Below are 20463 nucleotides of genomic sequence, written 5' to 3' on the forward strand. Positions count from 1 at the left end.
TGCAGAGAATATAAGCACTAGGCGGGGAATAGCGTGGAAAATATATGCGCTAGGCAGGGAATAGTGGGGACAATATATGCACTAGGCAGAGAATAATCTAGAGAATATATGCACTAGGCAGGTAATACTGGGGAGGATGTATGCACTAGGCAGGGAATAGTGGGGACAATATATGCACTAGGCAGGGAATAGTGGGGACAATATATGCACTAGGCAAGGAATAGTGGGGAGAATATATGCACTAGGCAGGGAATAGTGCGAAGAATATATGCACTAGGCAGGGAATAGCGCAAAGAATATATGCACTAGGCAGGGAATAGCGCGAGGAATATATGCACTAGGCAGGGAATAGCACGGAGAATATATGCACTAGGCAGGGAATAATAGGGACAATATATGCACTAGGCAGGGAATAGCGCGAAGAATATATGCACTAGGCAGGGAATAATAAAGAGAATATATGCACTGGTCAGGGTATGCTGGGGAGAATATATACAATGGGGAGGGAATAGTGGGGAGAATTTATGCACTAGGCAGGGAATAGTGGGGAGAATATATGCACTAGGCAGGGAATAGTGGGGAGAATATATGAACTAGGCAGGGAATACTGGGGAGAATATATACACTAGGCAAGGAATAGCGCAAAGAATATATGTACTAGGCAGGGAATAGCGCAGAGAATATATGCACTAGGTAGGGAATAGTGGGGACAATATATGCACTAGGTAGGGAATAGTGGGGACAATATATGCACTAGGCAGGGAATAATCCAGAGAATATATGCACTAGGTAGGGAATAATACCGAGAATATATGGACTAGGCAGGGAATACTATGGAGAATATATACACAAGGCAGGGAATAGTTGGCAGAATTTATGCACTAGGCAAGGAATAGTGCGGAGAATATATGCACTAGGCAGGGAATAGTGGGGAGAATATATGCACTAGGCAGGGAATAGTACAGAGAATATATGCACAAGGCAGGGAATACTGGGGAGAATATATGCACTGGGCAGGGAATAGTGGGGAGAATATATGAACTAGGCAGAGAATACTGCAGAGAAAACATACACTAGGCAAGAAATAGTGCGGAAAATATATTCACTAGGCAGGGAATAGATGGGAGAGTATATGCACTATGCAGGGAATAGTGGGTAGAATATTTGAACTAGGCAGGGAATAGTGGGGAGAATATACGTACTAGCAAGGAATAGTGGGGAGAATATATGTACTAGGCAGGGAATAGTGGGGAGAATATGTACACTAGCCAGGGAATAGTGGGGAGAATATATACACTAGGCAGGGAATAGTGGGGAGAATATATGAATTAGGCAGGGAATAATGGGGAAAATATATACACTAGGCAAGGAATAGTGCGGAGAATATTAGCACTAGGCAGGGAATAGTGCAGAGAATATATGCACTAGGTACGGAACAGTGCAGAGAATATATGGACTAGGCAGGGAATAGTGCGGAGAATATATGCACTAGGCAGGGAATAGTGCAGAGAATATGTGCACTAGGCAGGGAATAGTGCAGAGAATATATGCACTAGGCACAGAATAGTGCAGAGAATATATGCACTAGGCAGGGAATAGTGCGGAGAATATAACACTAGGCCAGGAATAGTGCAGAGAATATATGCACTAGGCAGGGAATAATGCAGAGAATATAAGCACTAGGCGGGGAATAGCGAGGAGAATATATGCGCTAGGCAGGGAATAGTGGGGACAATATATGCACTAGGCAGAGAATAATCCAGAAAATATATGCACTAGGCAGGGAATACTGGGGAGGATGTATGCACTAGGCAGGGAATAGTGGGGACAATATATGCACTAGGCAGGGAATTGTGGGGACAATATATGCACTAGGCAATAAATAGTGGGGAGAATATATGCACTAGGCAGGGAATAGTGCGAAGAATATATGCACTAGGCAGGGAATAGCGCAAAGAATATATGCACTAGGCAGGGAATAGCGCGAAGAATATATCCACTAGGTAGGGAATAGCACGGAGAATATATGCACTAGACAGGGAATAGTAGGGACAATATATGCACTAGGCAGGGAATAGCGCGAAGAATATATGCACTAGGCAGGGAATAATAAAGAGAATATATGCACTGGGCAGGTAATAGTGGGGAGAATTTATGCACTAGGCAGGGAATAGTGGGGAGAATATATGCACTAGGCAGGGAATAGTGGGGAGAATATATGAACTAGGCAGGGAATACTGGGGAGAATATATACACTAGGCAAGGAATAGCGCAAAGAATATATGTACTAGGCAGGGAATAGCGCAGAGAATATATGCACTAGGCAGGGAATAGTGGGGACAATATATGCACTAGGTAGGGAATAGTGGGGACAATATATGCACTAGGCAGGGAATAATCCAGAGAATATATGCACTAGGTAGGGAATAATACCGAGAATATATGGACTAGGCAGGGAATACTATGGAGAATATATACACAAGGCAGGGAATAGTTGGCAGAATTTATGCACTAGGCAAGGAATAGTGGGGAGAATATATGCACTAGGCAGGGAATAGTACAGAGAATATATGCACAAGGCAGGGAATACTGGGGAGAATATATGCACTGGGCAGGGAATAGTGGGGAGAATATATGAACTAGGCAGAGAATACTGCAGAGAAAACATACACTAGGCAAGAAATAGTGCGGAAAATATATTCACTAGGCAGGGAATAGATGGGAGAGTATATGCACTATGCAGGGAATAGTGGGGAGAATATTTGAACTAGGCAGGGAATAGTGGGGAGAATATACGTACTAGCAAGGAATAGTGGGGAGAATATATGTACTAGGCAGGGAATAGTGGGGAGAATATATGCACTAGGCAGGGAATAGTGCAGAGAATATATGCACTAGGCAGGAAATAGTGGGGAGAGTATATGCAATAGGCAGGGAATAGTGGGAAGAGTATATGCTCTAGGCAGGGAATAGTGGGGACAATATATGAATTAGGCAGGGAATGGTTGGGACAATATATGCCCTAGGCAGGGAATAGTGGGGACAATATATGCACTAGGCAGGGAATAGCGCGAAGAAAATATGCACTAGCCAGGGAATAGCACGGAGAATATATGCACTAGGCTGGGAATAGTGGGGACAATATATGCACTAGGCAGGGAATACTGGGGAGAATATATGCACTAGGCAGGGAATAAAAAAGAGAATATATGCACTAAGCTGGGAATAGTGGGGACAATATATGCACTAGGCAGGGAATTCTGGGGAGAATGTATACACTGGGCAGGGAATAGTGGGGAGAATATATGAACTATGCAGGGAATACTGGGGAGAATATATGCACTAGGCAGGGAATAATCCAGAGAATATATGCACTAGGCTGGGAATAATACCGAGAATATATGGACTACGCAGGGAATTCTGGGAAGAATATATACACTAGGCAGGGAATGGTTGGGAGAATTTATGCACTAGGCAAGGAATAGTGCAGAGAATATATGCACTAGGCAGGGAATAGTGGGGAGAATATATGCACTAGGCAGGAAATAATACAGAGAATATATTCACTAGGCAGGGAATAGTACAGAGAATATATGCACAAGGCAGAGAATACTGGGGAGAATATAAGCACTGGGCAGGGAATAGTGGGGAGAATATATGAACTAGGCAGAGAATACTGGGGAGAATATATACACTAGGCAAGATATAGTGCGGAAAATATATTCACTAGACAGGGAATAGATGGGAGAGTATATGCACTATGCAGGGAATAGTGGGGAGAATATTTGAACTAGGCAGGGAATAGTGGGGAGAATACACGTACTAGCAAGGAATAGTGGGGAGAATATATGTACTAGGCAGGGAATAGTGGGGAGAATATATGCACTAGGCAGGGAATAGTGCAGAGAATATATGCACTAGGCAGGAAATAGTGGGGAGAATATATGCAATAGGCAGGGAATAGTGGGAAGAGTATATGCTCTAGGCAGGGAATAGTGGGGACAATATATGAATTAGGCAGGGAATGGTTGGGACAATATATGCCCTAGGCAGGGAATAGTGAGGACAATATATGCACTAGGCAGGGAATAGCGCGAAGAATATATGCACTAGGCAGGGAATAGCACAGAGAATATATGCACTAGGCTGGGAATAGTGGGGACAATATATGCACTAGGCAGGGAATACTGGGGAGAATATATGCACTAGGCAGGGAATAAAAAAGAGAATATATGCACTAAGCTGGGAATAGTGGGGACAATATATGCACTAGGCAGGGAATTCTGGGGAGAATATATACACTGGGCAGGGAATAGTGGGGAGAATTTATGCACTAGGCAGGGAATAGTGGGGAGAATATATGCACTAGGCAGGGAATAGTGGGGAGAATATATGCACTAGGCAGGGAATAATCCAGAGAATATATGCACTAGGCTGGGAATAATACCGAGAATATATGGACTAGGCAGGGAATTCTGGGAAGAATATATACACTAGGCAGGGAATGGTTGGAAGAATTTATGCACTAGGCAAGGAATAGTGCAGAGAATATATGCACTAGGCAGGGAATAGTGGGGAGAATATATGCACTAGGCAGGGAATAGTGGGGAGAATAAATGCACCAGGCAGGAAATAATACAGAGAATATATTCACTAGGCAGGGAATAGTACAGAGAATATATGCACAAGGCAGAGAATACTGGGGAGAATATAAGCACTGGGCAGGGAATAGTGGGGAGAATATATGAACTAGGCAGAGAATACTGGGGAGAATATATACACTAGGCAAGAAATAGTGCGGAAAATATATTCACTAGGCAGTGAATAGTGGGGAGAGTATATGCAATAGGCAGGGAATAGTGGGGAGAATATTTGAACTAGGCAGGTAATAGTGGGGAGAATATATGTACAAGGCAGGGAATAGTGGGGAGAATATATGCAATAGGCAGGGAATAGTGGGAAGAGTATATGCTCTAGGCAGGAAATAGTGGGGAGAATATATGAACTAGGCAGGGAATAATGGGGAGAATATATGCAATATGCAGGGAATAGTGGGAAGAGTATATGCTCTAGGCAGGGAATAGTGGGGAGAATATATGAACTAGGCAGGGAATAATGGGGAGAATATATACACTAGGCAAGGAATATTGCGGAAAATATATTTACCAGGCAGGGAATAGATGGGAGAGTATATGCACTATGCAGGGAATAGTGGGGAGAATATTTGAACTAGGCAGGGAATAGTGGGGAGAATACACGTACTAGGCAGGGAATAGTGGGGAGAATATATGTACTAGGCAGGGAATAGTGGGGAGAATATATGCACTAGGCAGGGAATAATGCAGAGAAAATATGCACTAGTCAGGGAATAGTGGGGAGAATATACGCACTAGGCAGGGAATAGTGCAGAGAATATATGTACTAGTCAGGGAATAGTGCAGGGAATATATGCACTAGGTAGGGAATAGTCTGGAGAATATATGCACTAGGCAGGGAATAGTGGGGAGAATATATGCACTAGGCAAGGAATAGCGCGAGGAATATATGCACTAGGCAGGGAATAGTGCGGAGAATATATGTACTAGGCAGGGAATAGTGGGGACAATATATGCATTAGGCAGGGAATGGTTGGGACAATATATGCACTAGGCAGGGAATAGTGGGGACAATATATGCACTAGGCAGGGAATAGTGGGGACTGTATATGCACTAGGCAGGGAATGCTGGGGATAATATATACACTAGGCAGGGAATAGAGGGGACAATATATGCACTCGGCAGGGAAAAGTGGGGAGAATATATGAACTAGGCAGAGAATACTGGGGATAATATATACACTAGGCAAGGAATAGTGCAGAGAATATATGCACTAGGCAGGGAATAGCGCAAAGAATATATGCACTAGGCAGGGAATAGCGTGAAGAATATATGCACTAGGCAGGGAGTAGCACGGAGAATATATGCACTAGGCAGGGAATAGTGGGGACAATATATGCACTAGGCAGGGAATACTGGGGAGAATGTATGCGCTAGGCAGGGAATAAAAAAGAGAATATATGCACTAGGCAGGGAATAATACCGAGAATATATGGACTAGGCAGGGAATTCTGGGGAGAATATATACACTGGGCAGGGAATAGTGGGGAGAATTTATGCACTAGGCAGGGAATAGTGGGGAGAATATATGCACTAGGCAGGGAATAGTGTTGAGAATATATGAACTATGCGGGGAATACTGGGTAGAATATATGTACTAGGCAGGGAATAGTGGGGAGAATATATGCACTAGGCAGGGAATAGTGGGGAGAATATATGCACTAGGCAGGGAATAATCCAGAGAATATATGCACTAGGCAGGGAATAATACCTAGAATATATGGACTAGGCAGGGAATTCTGGGGAGAATATATACACTAGGGAGGGAATAGTTGGGAGAATTTATGCACTAGGCAAGGAATAGTGCGGAGAATATATGCACTAGGCCGGGAATAGTGGGGAGAATATATGCACTAGGCAGGGAATAGTACAGAGAATATATGCACAAGGCAGAGAATACTGGGGAGAATATATGCACTGGGCAGGGAATAGTGGGGAGAATATATGAACTAGGCAGAGAATACTGGGGAGAATATATACACTAGGCAAGAAATAGTGCGGAAAATATATTCACTAGGCAGGGAATGGATGGGAGAGTATATGCACTATGCAGAGAATAGTGGGGAGAATATTTAAACTAGGCAGGGAATAGTGGGGAGAATATACGTACTAGGCAGGGAATAGTGGGGAGAATATATGTACTAGGCAGAGAATAGTGGGGAGAATATATGCAATAGGCAGGGAATAGTGGGGAGAGTATATGCAATAGGCAGGGAATAGTGGGAAGAGTATGTGCTCTAGGCACGGAATAGTGGGGAGAATATATGAACTAGGCAGGGAATAGTGGGGAGAATATATACACTTGGCAAGGAATAGTGCGGATAATATATGCACTAGGCAGGGAATAGTGGGGAGAGTATATGCAATAGGCAGGGAATAGTGGGAAGATTATATGCTCTAGACAGCGAATAGTGGGGAGAATATATGAACTAGGCAGGAAATAGTGGGAAGAATATATACACTAGGCAGGAAATAGTGGGGAGAATATATGAACTAGGCAGGGAATAATGGGGAGAATATGTACACTAGGCAGGGAATAGTGCGGAAAATATATTCACTAGGCAGGGAATAGTGGGGAGAGTATATGCACTATGCAGGGAATTGTGGGGAGAATATTTGAACTAGGCAGGGAATAGTGGGGAGAATATATGTACTAGGCAGGGAATAGTGGGGAGAATATATGTACTAGGTTGGGAATAGTGGGCAGAATATATGCACTAGGCAGGGAATAGTGCAGAGAATATATGTGCTAGGCAGGGAATAGTGGGGAGAATATATGTACTAGGTTGGGAATAGTGGGGAGAATATATGCACTAGGCAGGGAATAGTGGGGAGAATATATGTGCTAGGTTGGGAATAGTGGGGAGAATATATGCACTAGGCAGGGAATAGTGGGGAGAATATATGCACTAGGCAGGGAATAGTGCAGAGAATATATGTGCTAGGCAGGGAATAGTGGGGAGAATATATGTACTAGGTTGGGAATAGTGGGGAGAATATATGCACTAGGCAGGGAATAGTGGGGAGAATATATGCACTAGGCAGGGAATAGTGCAGAGAATATATGTACTAGGCAGGGAATAGTGCGTTGAATATATGCACTAAGCAGGGAATAGTGGGGAGAATATATGCACTAGGCAGGGAATAGCGCAAAGAATATATGCACTAGGCAGGGAATAGTGCGGAGAATTTATGTACTAGGCAGGGAATAGTGGGGACAATATATACACTAGGCAGGGAATAGTGGGGACAATATATGCACTAGGCAGGGAATAATCCAGAGAATATATGCACTAGGCAGGGAATAATCCAGAGAATATATGCACTAGGCAGGGAATAGTGGGGAGAATATATGCACTAGGCAGGGAATAGTGGGGAGAATATATGAACTAGGCAGGGAATACTGGGGAGAATATATACACTAGGCAAGGAATAGTGCGGAGAATATATGCACTAGGCAGGGAATAGTGGGGAAAATATATGCAATAGGCAGGGAATAGTGGGAAGAGCATATGCACTAGGCAGGGAATAGTGGGGAGAATATATGAACTAGGCAGGTAATAATGGGGAGAATATATACACTAGGCAAGGAATAGTACGGAAAATATATTTACTAGGTAAGGAATAGTGGGGAGAGTATATGGACTATGCAGGGAATAGTGGGGATAATATTTGAACTAGGCAGTAGAGATGAGCGTTGTTCTACTCGAACTGTTCGCCAATCTCAAATTCGAGCTGTTTTGGGCGGTGTTCGAGCCGTTCGGCGAACACGAACAATTTGAGAAAAATTTGGCTGTTCGAGGTTATGTTCGATAACTGTTCGTGCACCAAAATCATAACTGGATTTTTTCTCAGTAATGATGAAAATTAATGTTAATACGCAGTTTGAGTGTACAGCGGGGTGGGGGGAGGGGCAGGGGATGGATCTCTGCAGGAACAATGAAGATCTCCATTTTTTTTTCTCTTTCCCGCATTTGCAGTGGGGAGGTGCAATCTGTCAGCCTATCAGCAGCGCACACACGGAGCGAAGTGCTTTTTTTCACACAAGCAAGGGCATGTGTCATTGGCAGTGTATGTCACATGTCCTTGCCCTATAAGACCAAGCCATTTTCCCCGTCGCCACCATTTTCTCACTGCTGCAGCTGCGTGTTAGACGGCACCGCAGTTGCTGTGTGCGCTATACCTTGTTAATTTCAAGCCAATTTTCGCACAAATATACAGATAGCTTGGGAGTAGGGAATAGTTGTGATTGCAGTCCTTTTAAGGACTAGGTTACAGCATTTCCTACGACTTTTATCAGAGAGGTCTGTGCTCTTAAATAGATAGGTTGTGGGAGTAAAGACTAATTGTAATTGGAGTCCTTTTCAGGACTAGGTTACATGAGTTCCTATCAGTTTTTGCCAGGCAGGTCTGTGCCAGTGCTGTGCAAGTTTTTTTCACAGCATTTGGCTGAATCTAGCAAAGCTAATCCTTTTTGGCCTATTGCAGAGTGTGTTAGTCAGTGGAGTAGCCTATCTGTGTTGCAAGATATAACACCTGTGTATAGAATACCAATTTTTTTACTGCACCTAGTGAAGTAAAATCTTTTGGGCATAGCATCATTCTATTAGTCCATCTATACTGACCTCCATCAGGTTGCAAACTGAATATAATTTTTTTCTGCATCTAGCTCTGAAAAAATATTTGGTCTTCTAGCAGTGTGTGGGACTTGGTCTATTAGTCCATCTATACTGACCTCCATCAGGTTGCAAATTAAAAATAATTTTTTTCTTCATTTAGCTCTGAAAAAATATTTGGGCTTCTAGCAGTGTGTGGGACTTGTTCTATTAGTCCTTCTATACTGACCTCCAGCAGGTTGCAAATTGAATATAATTTTTTTCTGCATCTAGCTCTGAAAAAATAATTGGGCTTCTAGCGGTGTGTGGGACTTGGTCTATTAGTCCATCTATACTGACCTCCATCAGGTTGCAAATTAAAAATAATTTTTTTCTGCATCTAGCTCTGAAAAAATATTTGGGCTTCTAGCAGTGTGTGGGACTTGGTCTATTAGTCCATCTATACTGACCTCCATCAGGTTGCAAATTAAAAATATTTTTTTTCTGCATCTAGCTCTGAAAAAATATTTGGGCTTCTAGCAGTGTGTGGGACTTGGTCTATTAGTCCATCTATACTGACCTCCATCAGGTTGCAAATTAAAAATAATTTTTTTCTGCATCTAGCTCTGAAAAAATATTTGGGCTTCTAGCAGTGTGTGGGACTTGGTCTATTACTAATACTAATAGACCAAGTCCCACACACTGCTAGAAGCCCAAATATTTTTTCAGAGCTAGATGCAGAAAAAAATTAGTTTTAATTTGCAACCTGATGGAGGTCAGTATAGATGGACTAATAGACCAAGTCCCACACACTGCTAGAAGCCCAAATATTTTTTCAGAGCTAGATGCAGAAAAAAATTATATTCAGTTTGCAACCTGATGGAGGTCAGTATAGATGGACTAATAGACCAAGTCCCACACACCGCTAGAAGCCCAATTATTTTTTCAGAGCTAAATGCAGAAAAAAATTATATTCAATTTGCAACCTGCTGGAGGTCAGTATAGAAGGACTAATAGAACAAGTCCCAAACACTGCTAGAAGCCCAAATATTTTTTCAGCGCTAAATGAAGAAAAAAATTATTTTTAATTTGCAACCTGATGGAGGTCAGTATAGATGGACTAATAGACCAAGTCCCACACACTGCTAGAAGCCCAAATATTTTTTCAGAGCTAGATGCAGAAAAAAATTATATTCAGTTTGCAACCTGATGGAGGTCAGTATAGATGGACTAATAGAATGATGCTATGCCCAAAAGATTTTACTTCACTAGGTGCAGTAAAAAAATTGGTATTCTATACACAGGTGTTATATCTTGCAACACAGATAGGCTACTCCACTGACTAACACACTCTGCAATAGGCCAAAAAGGATTAGCTTTGCTAGATTCAGCCAAATGCTGTGAAAAAAACTTGCACAGCACTGGCACAGACCTGCCTGGCAAAAACTGATAGGAACTCATGTAACCTAGTCCTGAAAAGGACTCCAATTACAATTATTCTTTACTCCCACAACCTATCTATTTAAGAGCACAGACCTCCCTGATAAAAGTCGTAGGAAATGCTGTAACCTAGTCCTTAAAAGGACTGCAATCACAACTATTCCCTACTCCCAAGCTATCTGTATATTTGTGCGAAAATTGGCTTGAAATTAACAAGGTATAGCGCACACAGCAACAGCGGTGCCGTCTAACACGCAGCTGCAGCAGTGAGAAAATGGTGGCGACAGGGAAAATGGCTTGGTCTTATAGGGCAAGGACATGTGACATACACTGCCAATGACACATGCCCTTGCTTGTGTGAAAAAAAGCACTTCGCTCCGTGTGTGCGCTGCTGATAGGCTGACAGATTGCACCTCCCCACTGCAAATGCGGGAAAGAGAAAAAAAAATGGAGATCTTCATTGTTCCTGCAGAGATCCATCCCCTGCCCCTCCCCCCACCCCGCTGTACACTCAAACTGCGTATTAACATTAATTTTCATCATTACTGAGAAAAAATCCAGTTATGATTTTGGTGCACGAACAGTTATCGAACATAACCTCGAACAGCCGAATTTTTCTCAAATTGTTCGTGTTCGCCGAACGGCTCGAACACCGCCCAAAACAGCTCGAATTTGAGATTGGCGAACAGTTCGAGTAGAACAACGCTCATCTCTACTGCCTAGTTCAAATATTATCCCCACTATTCCCTGCATAGTCCATATACTCTCCCCACTATTCCTTACCTAGTAAATATATTTTCCGTACTATTCCTTGCCTAGTGTATATATTCTCCCCATTATTACCTGCCTAGTTCATATATTCTCCCCACTATTCCCTGCCTAGTGCATATGCTCTTCCCACTATTCCCTGCCTATTGCATATATTTTCCCCACTATTCCCTGCCTAGTGCATATATTCTCCGCACTATTCCTTGCCTAGTGTATATATTCTCCCCAGTATTCCCTGCCTAGTTCATATATTCTCCCCACTATTCCCTGCCTAGTGCATATATTCTCCCCACTATTCCCTGCCTAGTGCATATATTCTCTGTATTATTCCCTGCCTAGTGCATATATTCTCTGGATTATTCCCTGCCTAGTGCATATATTGTCCCCACTATTCCCTGCCTAGTGTATATATTGTCCCCACTATTCCCTGCCTAGTACATAAATTCTCCGCACTATTCCCTGCCTAGTGCATATATTCTTTGCGCTATTCCCTGCCTAGTGCATATATTCTCCCCACTATTCCCTGCTTAGTGCATATATTCCCCGCACTATTCCCTGCCTAGTACATATATTCTCTGCACTATTCCCTGCCTAGTGCATATATTCTCCCCACTATTCCCTGCCTAGTGCATATATTCTCCCCACTATTCCCTGCCTAGTACATATATTCTCCCCACTATTCCCTGCCTAGTGCATATATTCTCCCCACTATTCCCAACCTAGTACATATATTCTCACCACTATTCCCTGCCTAGCACATATATTCTCTGCACTATTCCCTGCCTAGTGCATATATTCTGCCCACTATTCCCAACCTAGTACATATATTCTCCCCACTATTCCCTGCCTAGTTCAAATATTCTCCCCACAATTCCCTGCATAGTGCATATACTCTCCCCACTATTCCCTGCCTAGTGAATATATTTTCCGCACTATTCCCTGCCTAGTGTACATATTCTCCCCATTATTCCCTGCCTAGTTCATATATTCTCCCCACTATTTCCTGCCTAGTGTATATATTCTTCCCACTATTTCCTGCCTAGTTCATATATTCTCCCCACTATTCGCTGTCTAGAGCATATAATCTTCCCACTATTCCCTGCCTATTGCATATACTCTCCCCACTATTCCCTGCCTAGTGCATATATTATCCGCACTATTCCTTGCCAAGTGTATATATTCTCCCCACTATTCCCTGCCTAGTTCATATATTCTCCCCACTATTCCGTGCCTAGAGCACATACTCTTCCCACTATTCCCTGCCTATTGCATATACTCTCCCCACTATTCCCTGCCTATTGCATATATTCTCCCCACTATTCTCTGCCTAGTACATATATTCTCCCCACTATTCCCTGCCTAGTACGTATATTCTCCCCACTATTCCCTGCCTAGTTTAAATATTCTCCCCACTATTCTCTGCATAGTGCATATACTCTCCCATCCATTCCCTGCCTAGTGAATATATTTTCCGCACTATTTCTTGCCTAGTGTATATATTCTCCCCAGTATTCTCTGCCTAGTTCATATATTCTCCCCACTATTCCCTGCCCAGTGCATATATTCTCCCCAGTATTCTCTGCCTTGTGCATATATTCTCTGTACTATTCCCTGCCTAGTGCATATATTCTCCCCACTATTCCCGGCCTAGTGCATATATTCTCCGCACTATTCCTTGCCTAGTGCATAAATTCTCCCAACTATTCCCTCCCTAGTGTATATATTCTCCCCAGAATTCCCTGCCTAGTCCATATATTCTAGGTATTATTCCCTGCCTAGTGCATATATTCTCTGGATTATTCCCTGCCTAGTGCATATATTCTCCCCACTATTCCCTGCCTAGTGCATATATTCTCCCCACTATTCCCTGCCTAGTACATATATTCTCCCCAGTATTCCCCGCATAGTTCATATATTCTCCCCACTATTCCCTGCCTAGTGCATATATTCTCCCCACTATTCCCTGCCTAGTGCATAAATTCTCCCCACTATTCCCTGCCCAGTGTATATATTCTCCCCAGAATTCCCTGCCTAGTCCATATATTCTCGGTATTATTCCCTGCCTAGTGCATATATTCTCTTTTTTATTCCCTGCCTAGCGCATACATTCTCCCCAGTATTCCCTGCCTAGTGCATATATTGTCCCCACTATTCCCTGCCTAGTGCATATATTCTCCGTGCTACTCCCTGCCTAGTGCATATATTCTTCACGCTATTCCCTGCCTAGTGCATATATTCTTTGCGCTATTCCCTGCCTAGTGCATATATTCTCTGCACTATTCCTTGCCTAGTGTATATATTATCCCCAGTATTCTCTGCCTAGTTCATATATTCTCCCCACTTTTCCCTGCCCAGTGCATATATTGTCCCCTCTATTCCCTGCCTAGTGTATATATTATCCCCAGCATTCCCTGCCTAGTGCATATACAGTCCCCACTATTCCCTGCCTAGTGCATATATTGTCCCCACTATTCCCTGCCTAGTGCATATATTGTCCCAACCATTCCCTGCCTAATGCATATATTGTCCCCACTATTCCCTGACTAGTGCATATATTCTTCGCGCTATTCCTTGCCTAGTGCATATATTCTCCCCACTATTCCCTGCCTAGTGCATATATTCTCCCCACTATTCCCTACCTAGTGCATATATTCCCTGCACTATTCCCTGACTAGTACATATATTCTCTGCACTATTCCCTGCCTAATGCGTATATTCTCCCCACTATTCCCTGACTAGTGCATATTTTCTCTGCATTATTCCCTGCCTAGTGCATATATTCTCCCCACTATTCCCTGCCTAGTACATATATTCTCCCCACTATTCCCTGCCTAGTACGTGTATTCTCCCCACTATTCCCTGCCTAGTTCAAATATTCTCCCCACTATTCCCTGCATAGTGCATATACTCTCCCATCTATTCCCTGCCTGGTAAATATATTTTCCGCAATATTCCTTGCCTAGTGTATATATTCTCCCCATTATTCCCTGCCTAGTTCATATATTCTCCCCACTATTCCCTGCCTAGAGCATATACTCTTCCCACTATTCCCTGCATATTGCATATATTCTCCCCATTATTCCCTGCCTAGTTCATATATTCTCCCCACTATTTCCTGCCTAGAGCATATACTCTTCCCACTATTCCCTGCCTATTGCATATATTCTCCCCACTATTCCCTGCCTAGTACATATATTCTCCCCACTATTACCTGCCTAGTTCAAATATTCTCCCCACTATTCCCTGCCTATTGCATATACTCTCCCCACTATTCACTGCCTAGTGAATATATTTTCCGCACTATTTCTTGCCTAGTGTATATATTCTCCCCAGTATTCTCTGCCTAGTTCATATATTCTCCCCACTATTCCCTGCCTAGTTTAAATATTCTCCCCACTATTCTCTGCATAGTGCATATACTCTCCCATCTATTCCCTGCCTAGTGAATATATTTTCCGCACTATTTCTTGCCTAGTGTATATATTCTCCCCAGTATTCTCTGCCTAGTTCATATATTCTCCCCACTATTCCCTGCCCAGTGCATATATTCTCCCCAGTATTCTCTGCCTTGTGCATATATTCTCTGTACTATTCCCTGCCTAGTGCATATATTCTCCCCACTATTCCCGGCCTAGTGCATATATTCTCCGCACTATTCCTTGCCTAGTGCATAAATTCTCCCAACTATTCCCTCCCTAGTGTATATATTCTCCCCAGAATTCCCTGCCTAGTCCATATATTCTAGGTATTATTCCCTGCCTAGTGCATATATTCTCTGGATTATTCCCTGCCTAGTGCATATATTCTCCCCACTATTCCCTGCCTAGTGCATAGATTCTCCCCACTATTCCCTGCCTAGTACATATATTCTCCCCAGTATTCCCCGCATAGTTCATATATTCTCCCCACTATTCCCTGCCTAGTGCATATATTCTCCCCGCTATTCCCTGCCTAGTGCATAAATTCTCCCCACTGTTCCCTGCCCAGTGTATATATTCTCCCCAGAATTCCCTGCCTAGTCCATATATTCTCGGTATTATTCCCTGCCTAGTGCATATATTCTCTTTTTTATTCCCTGCCTAGCGCATACATTCTCCCCAGTATTCCCTGCCTAGCGCATATATTGTCCCCACTATTCCCTGCCTAGTGCATATATTCTCCGTGCTACTCCCTGCCTAGTGCATATATTCTTCACGCTATTCCCTGCCTAGTGCATATATTCTTTGCGCTATTCCCTGCCTAGTGCATATATTCTCTGCACTATTCCTTGCCTAGTGTATATATTATCCCCAGTATTCTCTGCCTAGTTCATATATTCTCCCCACTTTTCCCTGCCCAGTGCATATATTGTCCCCTCTATTCCCTGCCTAGTGTATATATTATCCCCAGCATTCCCTGCCTAGTGCATATACAGTCCCCACTATTCCCTGCCTAGTGCATATATTGTCCCCACTATTCCCTGCCTAGTGCATATATTGTCCCAACCATTCCCTGCCTAATGCATATATTGTCCCCACTATTCCCTGCCTAGTACATATATTCTCCGCACTATTCCCTGCCTAGTGCATATATTCTTCGCGCTATTCCTTGCCTAGTGCATATATTCTCCCCACTATTCCCTGCCTAGTGCATATATTCCCTGCACTATTCCCTGACTAGTACATATATTCTCTGCACTATTCCCTGCCTAATGCGTATATTCTCCCCACTATTCCCTGACTAGTGCATATTTTCTCTGCATTATTCCCTGCCTAGTGCATATATTCTCCCCACTATTCCCTGCCTAGTACATATATTCTCCCCACTATTCCCTGCCTAGTACGTGTATTCTCCCCACTATTCCCTGCCTAGTTCAAATATTCTCCCCACTATTCCCTGCATAGTGCATATACTCTCCCATCTATTCCCTGCCTGGTAAATATATTTTCCGCAATATTCCTTGCCTAGTGTATATATTCTCCCCATTATTCCCTGCCTAGTTCATATAGTCTCCCCACTATTCCCTGCCTAGAGCATATACTCTTCCCACTATTCCCTGCATATTGCATATATTCTCCCCATTATTCCCTGCCTAGTTCATATATTCTCCCCACTATTTCCTGCCTAGAGCATATACTCTTCCCACTATTCCCTGCCTATTGCATATATTCTCCCCACTATTCCCTGCCTAGTACATATATTCTCCCCACTATTACCTGCCTAGTTCAAATATTCTCCCCACTATTCCCTGCCTATTGCATATACTCTCCCCACTATTCACTGCCTAGTGAATATATTTTCCGCACTATTTCTTGCCTAGTGTATATATTCTCCCCGGTATTCTCTGCCTAGTTCATATATTCTCCCCACTATTCCCTGCCCAGTGCTTATATTCTCCCCAGTATTCTCTGCCTTGTGCATATATTCTCTGTACTATTCCCTGCCTAGTGCATATATTCTCCCCACTATTCCCGGCCTAGTGCATATATTCTCCGCACTATTCCTTGCCTAGTGCATAAATTCTCCCAACTATTCCCTCCCTAGTGTATATATTCTCCCCAGAATTCCCTGCCTAGTCCATATATTCTAGGTATTATTCCCTGCCTAGTGCATATATTCTCTGGATTATTCCCTGCCTAGTGCATATATTCTCCCCACTATTTCCTGCCTAGTGCATATATTCTCCCCACTATTCCCTGCCTAGTACATATATTCTCCCCAGTATTCCCCGCATAGTTCATATATTCTCCCCACTATTCCCTGCCTAGTGCATATATTCTCCCCACTATTCCCTGCCTAGTGCATAAATTCTCCCCACTATTCCCTGCCCAGTGTATATATTCTCCCCAGAATTCCATGCCTAGTCCATATATTCTCGGTATTATTCCCTGCCTAGTGCATATATTCTCTTTTTTATTCCCTGCCTAGCGCATACATTCTCCCCAGTATTCCCTGCCTAGTGCATATATTGTCCCCACTATTCCCTGCCTAGTGCATATATTCTCCGTGCTACTCCCTGCCTAGTGCATATATTCTTCACGCTATTCCCTGCCTAGTGCATATATTCTTTGCGCTATTCCCTGCCTAGTGCATATATTCTCTGCACTATTCCTTGCCTAGTGTATATATTATCCCCAGTATTCTCTGCCTAGTTCATATATTCTCCCCACTTTTCCCTGCCCAGTGCATATATTGTCCCCTCTATTCCCTGCCTAGTGTATATATTATCCCCAGCATTCCCTGCCTAGTGCATATACAGTCCCCACTATTTCCTGCCTAGTGCATATATTGTCCCCACTATTCCCTGCCTAGTGCATATATTGTCCCAACCATTCCCTGCCTAATGCATATATTGTCCCCACTATTCCCTGCCTAGTACATATATTCTCCGCACTATTCCCTGCCTAGTGCATATATTCTTCGCGCTATTCCTTGCCTAGTGCATATATTCTCCCCACTATTCCCTGCCTAGTGCATATATTCTCCCCACTATTCCCTACCTAGTGCATATATTCCCTGCACTATTCCCTGACTAGTACATATATTCTCTGCACTATTCCCTGCCTAATGCGTATATTCTCCCCACTATTCCCTGACTAGTGCATATTTTCTCTGCATTATTCCCTGCCTAGTGCATATATTCTTCCCACTATTCCCTGCCTAGTACATATATTCTCCCCACTATTCCCTGCCTAGTACGTGTATTCTCCCCACTATTCCCTGCCTAGTTCAAATATTCTCCCCACTATTCCCTGCATAGTGCATATACTCTCCCATCTATTCCCTGCCTGGTAAATATATTTTCCGCAATATTCCTTGCCTAGTGTATATATTCTCCCCATTATTCCCTGCCTAGTTCATATAGTCTCCCCACTATTCCCTGCCTAGAGCATATACTCTTCCCACTATTCCCTGCATATTGCATATATTCTCCCCATTATTCCCTGCCTAGTTCATATATTCTCCCCACTATTTCCTGCCTAGAGCATATACTCTTCCCACTATTCCCTGCCTATTGCATATATTCTCCCCACTATTCCCTGCCTAGTACATATATTCTCCCCACTATTACCTGCCTAGTTCAAATATTCTCCCCACTATTCCCTGCCTATTGCATATACTCTCCCCACTATTCACTGCCTAGTGAATATATTTTCCGCACTATTTCTTGCCTAGTGTATATATTCTCCCCAGTATTCTCTGCCTAGTTCATATATTCTCCCCACTATTCCCTGCCTAGTTTAAATATTCTCCCCACTATTCTCTGCATAGTGCATATACTCTCCCATCCATTCCCTGCCTAGTGAATATATTTTCCGCACTATTTCTTGCCTAGTGTATATATTCTCCCCAGTATTCTCTGCCTAGTTCATATATTCTCCCCACTATTCACTGCCCAGTGCATATATTCTCCCCAGTATTCTCTGCCTTGTGCATATATTCTCTGTACTATTCCCTGCCTAGTGCATATATTCTCCCCACTATTCCCGGCCTAGTGCATATATTCTCCGCACTATTCCTTGCCTAGTGCATAAATTCTCCCAACTATTCCCTCCCTAGTGTATATATTCTCCCCAGAATTCCCTGCCTAGTCCATATATTCTAGGTATTATTCCCTGCCTAGTGCATATATTCTCTGGATTATTCCCTGCCTAGTGCATATATTCTCCCCACTATTCCCTGCCTAGTGCATATATTCTCCCCACTATTCCCTGCCTAGTACATATATTCTCCCCAGTATTCCCCGCATAGTTCATATATTCTCCCCACTATTCCCTGCCTAGTGCATATATTCTCCCCGCTATTCCCTGCATAGTGCATAAATTCTCCCCACTATTCCCTGCCCAGTGTATATATTCTCCCCAGAATTCCCTGCCTAGTCCATATATTCTCGGTATTATTCCCTGCCTAGTGCATATATTCTCTTTTTTATTCCCTGCCTAGCGCATACATTCTCCCCAGTATTCCCTGCCTAGTGCATATATTGTCCCCACTATTCCCTGCCTAGTGCATATATTCTCCGTGCTACTCCCTGCCTAGTGCATATATTCTTCACGCTATTCCCTGCCTAGTGCATATATTCTTTGCGCTATTCCCTGCCTAGTGCATATATTCTCTGCACTATTCCTTGCCTAGTGTATATATTATCCCCAGTATTCTCTGCCTAGTTCATATATTCTCCCCACTTTTCCCTGCCCAGTGCATATATTGTCCCCTCTATTCCCTGCCTAGTGTATATATTATCCCCAGCATTCCCTGCCTAGTGCATATACAGTCCCCACTATTCCCTGCCTAGTGCATTTATTGTCCCCACTATTCCCTGCCTAGTGCATATATTGTCCCAACCATTCCCTGCCTAATGCATATATTGTCCCCACTATTCCCTGCCTAGTACATATATTCTCCGCACTATTCCCTGCCTAGTGCATATATTTTTCGCGCTATTCCTTGCCTAGTGCATATATTCTCCCCACTATTCCCTGCCTAGTGCATATATTCTCCCCACTATTCCCTACCTAGTGCATATATTCCCTGCACTATTCCCTGACTAGTACATATATTCTCTGCACTATTCCCTGCCTAATGCGTATATTCTCCCCACTATTCCCTGACTAGTGCATATTTTCTCTGCATTATTCCCTGCCTAGTGCATATATTCTCCCCACTATTCCCTGCCTAGTACATATATTCTCCCCACTATTCCCTGCCTAGTACGTGTATTCTCCCCACTATTCCCTGCCTAGTTCAAATATTCTCCCCACTTTTCCCTGCATAGTGCATATACTCTCCCATCTATTCCCTGCCTGGTAAATATATTTTCCGCAATATTCCTTGCCTAGTGTATATATTCTCCCCATTATTCCCTGCCTAGTTCATATAGTCTCCCCACTATTCCCTGCCTAGAGCATATACTCTTCCCACTATTCCCTGCATATTGCATATATTCTCCCCATTATTCCCTGCCTAGTTCATATATTCTCCCCACTATTTCCTGCCTAGAGCATATACTCTTCCCACTATTCCC

This window comes from Phyllobates terribilis, unplaced genomic scaffold (assembly GCF_046119375.1).
Source record: "Phyllobates terribilis strain yellow unplaced genomic scaffold, ASM4611937v1 Scaffold_5__5_contigs__length_657084704, whole genome shotgun sequence".
NCBI lineage: Eukaryota > Metazoa > Chordata > Amphibia > Anura > Dendrobatidae > Phyllobates > Phyllobates terribilis.